Genomic DNA, 7,429 nt, shown 5'->3' with positions numbered 1-7,429 from the left:
TCCCCCACCCCTCCCGGCGCTCCGCCCAGCCCCGCCCGCTCTGCCCGGCAGGCTCCGCCCCAGGAAGCAGGCCTTGTTTTTCCTCCCAGGACGAGTCCGGCTGCTGCTCGCAGGGCCTCTTTCGAGAATTCCCTGCATGATTCGAGTGGTTTGCACGAAGAACGTAACTTGTTCAGTGCTGCGCTTCTGCCCTCATTAATTCCCAAAAGGTGATTCGGGAGAACAGGACGGCAGACGCGCGACCCCTGGCAAGGATCGCCAGAGCCACGCCTGGAGTCGCGGGAGACAGGAAGTGGGGGGACCGACACCCACTAAAACTTTTCTCAAGGACATATTTTCTGTCACACAAACCTCCCTTTTCAGAGCTGCCTCCTCTGACCCCAGTGGTCCCACGCCTGCCTCCCGCCCCCTCCCCGTGTCTTCCTGTAAGATCTTTTGTTCCATGCCCTGGGGACGCAGTGCGTAGAGGCTGGAGGCCTCGCGCCAGAGATGCACATTAGGCAGGTGCTTGTTGGGCTGCAATGATAAAACCCCGGTAGTGTCTGCGCCCTCACCCTGCACCCCCTGCTCTTAAGGGTTGGGGCTCCTTAAAGCCAAGCCCTCTTCTCTCTCGCTAGCCACCCACCTCTCCACTCCCCGGTGACCTCCGCCAGGCCACTGTCTCAGTTTCCGCCTACTCAGCAAAGAGTCCTGCCTTTTACCTCCAGCGCCAGACCCCAAAATTTAGCCTGGCACCCACCCTCAGCACATCTGAGATGAGGCTATGATCTTCACCCCCAAACTGGTTCTTCCCAGAGACAACCACCTCCGTGCATAAACTGCCTTCTACTGTGAAGGCCGGAACCCAGCACCTCGTGGACCCCCAAGAACCAGTCCATCGCCAATAGCCCCACCCGCAACCCCGACAAGAGGAGAGCCTGCCGGGCATGCTCCTAAGGACCCCAGTCTGGTCCTGCCCATCGGAACAGGGCGAGGGGGTGCCCACTATCCAGGATCAAGCTCTGGGTATCTGTGACCCCAGAATCCCAGCCCAAATGTCCCCAAGCTCACCCTCCAACTGCAGCACACCGGTTCATCCTCCGGGGGTGACCCCATTATGGGTATGAGTGCCCTAAGGCCCCAGGTGTGGCCAGAGAAGCTGTCTGCAGGGGACATGGGGTCCCCTGTGGGCCCGGGAGGCCCCCCCAAGCTGGAGAGCGCGGCAGTGTGAGAGCACCCAGCTGGGGTCTGGCCCCTGGGTTGTGAGGTGTGTTGGTCAAAGCGAGAGGACAGAGCGCATTTTAATGTTTTGTCAGCTCGATTGAGAACTTTCAACAATTTGGACACGTGGCACGTGGACGTGAATTTGTCCCCTTCCCCAGCAGAACTGTCCACACGGTCTGGTCACCAAGACACTCGCTCTTCCCTCCTTAGTCTCCTGATGGAACTCTGAGCCCCGCGCCAGCCCCTGGCCTAAGTCCTGGTCATTCTCAGTCTGGGTCAAACACGACTCCCCCTCATTCAGGATGGCACGGGCCTCTCTAGCTCCATCCTCTAGTCTCTACTGCTCTCAGTCGTCTGCCCCGCCCCCCGCATCTCACAGATCCTCTGACTCAGGCCCCCCAGGGCTTTTGCACAAGTTGTCCTGTCTGTCAGGAAAGGTCAGCTGAGGTCTGGCCTACCCCTACTCAGCCCATCTCCCCGTCGTTCCCCCAAGTCCCGGACTCGGCCAGATGCCTCTGTTACAAGTTCACGGGCAGGTGGCTGGGCGCATCACCGTGTTTATTGGGGGGCTGCTGATTGATTGATACCTGGCTCCTCCACTCTGGGCCCCTTGGGGCCAGTGGCCTCTGCACTCCTCTGGCAGAGGTGTTTGGATGGCCCCACCCTGCCCCCCTGTCCGGGTTCATCACTGACCACCCCACCCACTCTGTTCTGGCCACACTGGCCTTTTGGCTCCCAAAAGCCAAGTGCGTGCCTTCCTCAGACCCTCTGCTGCTTGGGCTCCTCCCTAATCCTGCGTGGGCCACACCCACCTTCGCCTCTTTCTGTTCAGAGTCACCTCCTCACCGAGGCGTTCTGAGGCAGCCCATGTAAACAGCACCGGTCCACTCCGACTCCATGCCACCCCCTCTCTGCTGACGCCCCCTAAAACGCCTGATGCTTCGTTACTCAGGGGTGAGGCCTGCCGGGGTTGCCTCCAGGACGCCCCACGGTGCCCGGGCAGACCGGAAGTGCTCCCTAAGTCAGATGTTCCCAAACGTGCTCCCCACAGGGCATCCTAGGGTCACAGTGATCTTTCCACAGAGTCCCTGGGCCCAAAGGAGTGACCAACAGTTTCCCTTATTAGGTTAGGATCAAACAACTTAAAAAAGATTCGTGAGAAAACGATCTGGCAGTTCCTCAAACAGTTAAGCATAGAATTACCAAACGGTCTAGCAATTTCCTTCAGAGGTATACACTCAGAAGAACTGAAGGCAGGAATTCAAACAGGAACTTGGACACGAATGTTCACAGCAGCGTCATTCATACCCGCGAAAGGTTGTCCACTCACGGACGCACCGATGAGCACAATGTGGTCTGTCGACACAACGGAATATTATTCACCCGTAAAAAGGGACGAAGCACCGACACCCGCTGCAGCATGGATGACCCCCGAGGACGTCACGCTGCGTGAAAGAAGCCAGACGCAAAGTGCCACGTGTTACACGAGTCCACGTGCGTGACATTCCGGAACAGGCAAACACACAGACGGAAGCAGGGCCGGGGCAGGGAGGCTGAGGAGCAGCTGCTTAATGGCTGTGGGGTCCTTCGGGGGCGATGACAACGTTTTGGAACTAGATAGTGGTGGTGGTTACACAACACTGTGACTGTACTAAACGCCACTGAACTGTCATTTAAAAATGGTTAAAATGATACATTTTATATTTTGTATATTTTACCACAATAAAAAGGTTCATTTTATGTGATATGAATTTCACTTCGATTTTTTAGAAAAGTATTTATGTTCTAACGACTTAGTTGTTTGTTTTTTAATAATTCACATAAATTGAAGAAAAAATTGTGTCATTCTTCAGGAAGCACAGTTATGGGGTGGCTGCACGACCTCCCACACCCCGGAATCGCTCGGGACCAAGCCGCCCTCGTCTTTTATCCCACACTGACGTTCACAGCGTAATTGCTTTCGATGGCAACGAGCCCAACTTTGCAAGGATAGGACATCATCAAAAGGGATGTAGTACAATCCAATGCCGCACGCGTGAGTTACCTCGAGTCAGCCTCCTGTGGGGTTCCTGACAGACTCCACGGGTTCCTTCCGAAACTTAAAATACCCCGCTGCAGCCCTGTGGGTTCTCAGTGCTGACACACGCTGGCTGGTTTGATTCACAGGACAACATGAGCCCGTGAAACGACATGAGCCTAGAATTTTAAAATGATGAGAAGAGCAAAGGACAACCTTGTCATGCAGCTCGGGACCCACTCTGGGTCCCGTCCATGTGCAGCTTACCCAGCTTGATGGCAAGAGCAGGGCCCGTAAAATCTCTTTCCGGTGCTATACCAACTTCACGCCGACGCATGTCATCAGGACAAAACCTACTGAGGAAACGGGAACCCCTGAAACCCGAAAACCAGCTTTGATTTTCTTGAGACCAAGACAGGGGCCAAGAGAAGAAGAACACACATTTCCTGGACCAGCCATCTTCGATGTCATCGACCCGGGCCACCGTAAAAGGAAGCAGAGCTTCGGAACACGTAGTGACCACGCTGCGTGGTGAGTGGCTGCCCGAGTGCCTTAAAATGACCCAGGGCAGCCGGATCAAGGAAGCGGCTTTGTCCCTCACACTCCCAGGCGTGTCTGGAAAAGCCATTTGATTTTCCATGGCGGGCCTGGGCCTGGAGCGTAAAGCCAAAGACAGAGTTGTCTGTTCCAGGTTATAAAGGTCAGGATCAGATCTGGTGTCATGAGCGGTGGGCTTAGGTAAAGCCGGGACTGAACCCATCTTACCTAAGGTGGGGCGACGCCCAGAGGGCTCCAGAAACACAGCCACGTCCCTTCCCGTCCCTTCTGGTGCTAGAAGCCTGTGCTGGGAAGTATTGTGACAGAAGAGGTGACTTTGGAAAGCCCATCAGCAGAGCCCGACGGAGGGGTCCAGGGACCAGAAAGTGGCCTGCAGCCCCTTTAGTGTTCCCAGCTACTCAGGGGCAGGCGTGACCAGTGAAGTGCCCACTGGGAGCAGCGGGTTGGCCTCCCTCGCCCAGAGCTCACAGCCTTCGGGGTGGGGATGGTGATGGCTGACGGACTCGGCAGAACTGTAGGAAGAAGCCCAGCTGGGAGAGGCCTACACTTGGGGTTCAAGGCTATCCTAAATGATGGGGCCCATGGGACATGGGGCCAAGGCCAATGACAGAGCGCAGACGCTGGGCAATGCTTGGTGCGGCCGCCCCCCGCCGTGGACGCGTTCCTGGGCCCCCGGGAGACAGAGCTGCAGAAACAATGTTTCCGAATGCCGCGCCGGCCCCTCCAGGAGAGCCAGACACTCCACTGGGGTGGGCTTAAAGCTGTGAGTTGCCTGTGGGGTCTTCACACCTGATTCGAGGGGCTCGGCCGCCAAACCAGCAGGAACAGAGGACAGAGGTAAGGAAAGTGATGATATCGAGTGGATGGCCAGAGCCTCGAGACTTCGCTGCGTCCCCTGGGACCGGCTGGGGAGGAACTTGGGGGCTGGGTGCCCACGAGACTGCAGAGACCCACCGTTACGGACTGGATCGTGTCCCCCCAAAGCCACGTTGCAGCCCTCACGCCGGGACCTGTGGATGCGAGCTTACTTGTAGACAGCGTCTGTGCAGACGACCCGGTTAAGGTGAGTCCCGGGGCTGGGTCCCCCTCCGCTAGGACTGCTCCCCCATAAAGAGGGGAGAGCAGGCAGGTAGCTACGTGCAGAGGGACAATGACACGCACACAGGGAGAAGACGGCCACGTGGCAGGAGGGAGGCCTCCGCCGAGCACAGCACAGCAAGGGCGCCGGCAGGCTCTGGGAGCTGGAGTGGGCGAGGGGGTCCCCCGCCCCCAGCCTGAGCCTTCGGGGAGCAGGGCCCTGTGATACCCGAGCCTCCTGTTATGGTGCTTTGATGGGGCGACCCCAGGAAACTAGTACACCCACCTAGATCGATCTCCTCGTCACAGTTACAAGGACCCTCATTTTATCCAAAAACAAGGGACAGTGATTTCCCCCGTGTCCGCGCTGGGGCTGCTGGCCTGCCGAGCGCAGCTGGTCGACAAGCCCCCTGGGGGCCTGTGATCGTTAGCTTCACGTGTCAACGCCTGTCCGTGGCCTTCAGACGGAAGGAACAGTGCTTCTCCCAGTCTCTAGGTCACCGATTCCCACTGCAGATATTGGGACCCGTCAGCCTGCAGAACGGTGTGAGCCAATTCCTGATGATACACACAGACGTATGCACGCACGCACGCACACGCACACGCACGTATACACACACACGCACACCTTATTGGTCTGTCTCCTGGGCCTTAAAGTGTTTCCGTTTCACATTAACCCTGTTTTCTAAAGCTAACCAGTCTTTCTATTGGCAAAACCGGTAGACTCATCTTTCCGCCGGCCGTCTTGTGGTTTACGTTTTGTTTTTGTTTTAGAGCCAGTCCCAAGCCAGCACCGCGAAGGCGGCTGCAGCAAACGCGCAGTCAGCCTCCCGTGCTGGGACAGGCCCCTGGCAGGAACGAGCGGAGGAATCGGTTCCCTCCTCCTGAAGCTGCAGGGGCCGCATTTAAACGACGTTGAGACGGGCCGTGTGAAGGTCAGGCTGGCCGTCCTGCCCTGCTCCGCGCGGGCGGAGGGTCCCGCTTTCGCTGCCTCCTCTTCCCACGCCCCCTGCCCAGGGCAAGGCTGCACCCCCGCCCCCTGGGGAGTCACCGATCCCCAGGGCTGTGGGTCCCGCCTGCCTGCTGCTCTGCCGGCGGGGTCCCTCCTATCACTGCTGCAGATCAAACCTCACCAGTCAAGACTCTTCTCCCCAAGGTGTCTATGTGGAAAGGAATTCTCCTGGAGAAGCTGTGCCAGGTTCTCAAGGGAGCGGTTCCCCGAGGTGGCCACCTGCCATCTGTGGGCTCAGCGTGGGGATTGCAGCCCTGTCTGCTTGGGAATTGGGATGACTCTCAACCAGTCACTCGACAGGTATTTGTGGTGTGCCTGCGCCGTGCCAGGCGCTGCCCCCGTCGCAGAATGTCCTGCCTCGGTGAAATCCCAGGTCCCCTGCCTGAGGAAAGCGGGCAGCAGGGTACCGCGGCCAGGGCCAGACCATGGTATTCCAGCCCTGCGGGTCACCGGGTGCTCCTGACTCAGCTTCCCCCTCTGTAGAATGAGGAAGGAGAAACGAAGGTCCCTATTTCACAGAACTGGGGGATTAAATAAGCCTGCGTGTCTTCAGAACGTCCACCGCATGTCCCGTGCCCTGCGTGTGTCAGCTGTCTTCATTCTGGGCTGCTTTCGTGAGCTTTCAGTGATGCACCAAAAACACCTAATCTGCTGCCTTTTCCCACCGAAGGAGACAAATATAATATCAAATTATATCAAATATTCAACGAGAGAGCAAGTTATAGGCATTAACATAATAAGCCCCATTTCTGTCCAAACGTTATACAATTTGTAAGCAAAAGACTGGAAGCAACCCAAATGCCCACTGACGGGGCGCTGGGCGCATCACCACCACTCGTCCACACGGAGGCGTACGATGCAGCCAGGAAAAGGGGCACAGTCTCCACACACGGCTCTGCAGCGATCAGAGAGGTCTCCGAACAGAGCGAGGTGGAGGGGAGCACGAACCGTGCAACGTTGTTTATCCAAGACGGGCGGAGACTAGGAACGCAGGCGCTGTCCGTCTGAAGATCTATCATCTAGCTGGCCGGCTGTCATCTACCTATCATCCATCCACCATCCATCCATCCATCCGTCCATCCATCCATCCGTCCGTCCGTCCGGTCTGCTACTATTTTAAAAGCAAGCACCAGGAGAACCACCCGTAAGTCTAGTGGACGCTAAGCTCAGGGAGAGACTAGGAGGACGTGGGATGCAAACACGTCATTCATTGCGTGTGTCCCGTTTCATAGATTTGACTTTGGAACCACACAAATATTTTGTATATTTATAAAACAAATCAACTTAAAAAAAATCAACCCCTAAATATCAGGAACAAAATAAGACAAACGAACCACATGTGCATCCATTGCTGGCCTCACCAACCAGGACAGGCCTATTCCAGGTGGCTTGAAACTGTGGACGTTTGAAAGTCACTCCTAGTGGAAAATTAAGCTAAGGATAAAAAGAACCACGAGAAAGAAAGAAAAGAGCTTTTCAGTAATCGTGCCGTGGGCGTCATCGTTTGGAGACCAGTGTGTGCTGGAGGATAAAGTAAATGTGATACTCAAACTCTCGCCGTC

Source organism: Pteropus alecto, unplaced genomic scaffold (assembly GCF_000325575.1).
Source record: "Pteropus alecto unplaced genomic scaffold, ASM32557v1 scaffold97, whole genome shotgun sequence".
Lineage (NCBI taxonomy): Eukaryota > Metazoa > Chordata > Mammalia > Chiroptera > Pteropodidae > Pteropus > Pteropus alecto.
Note: the sequence above shows the minus strand (reverse complement) of the source record.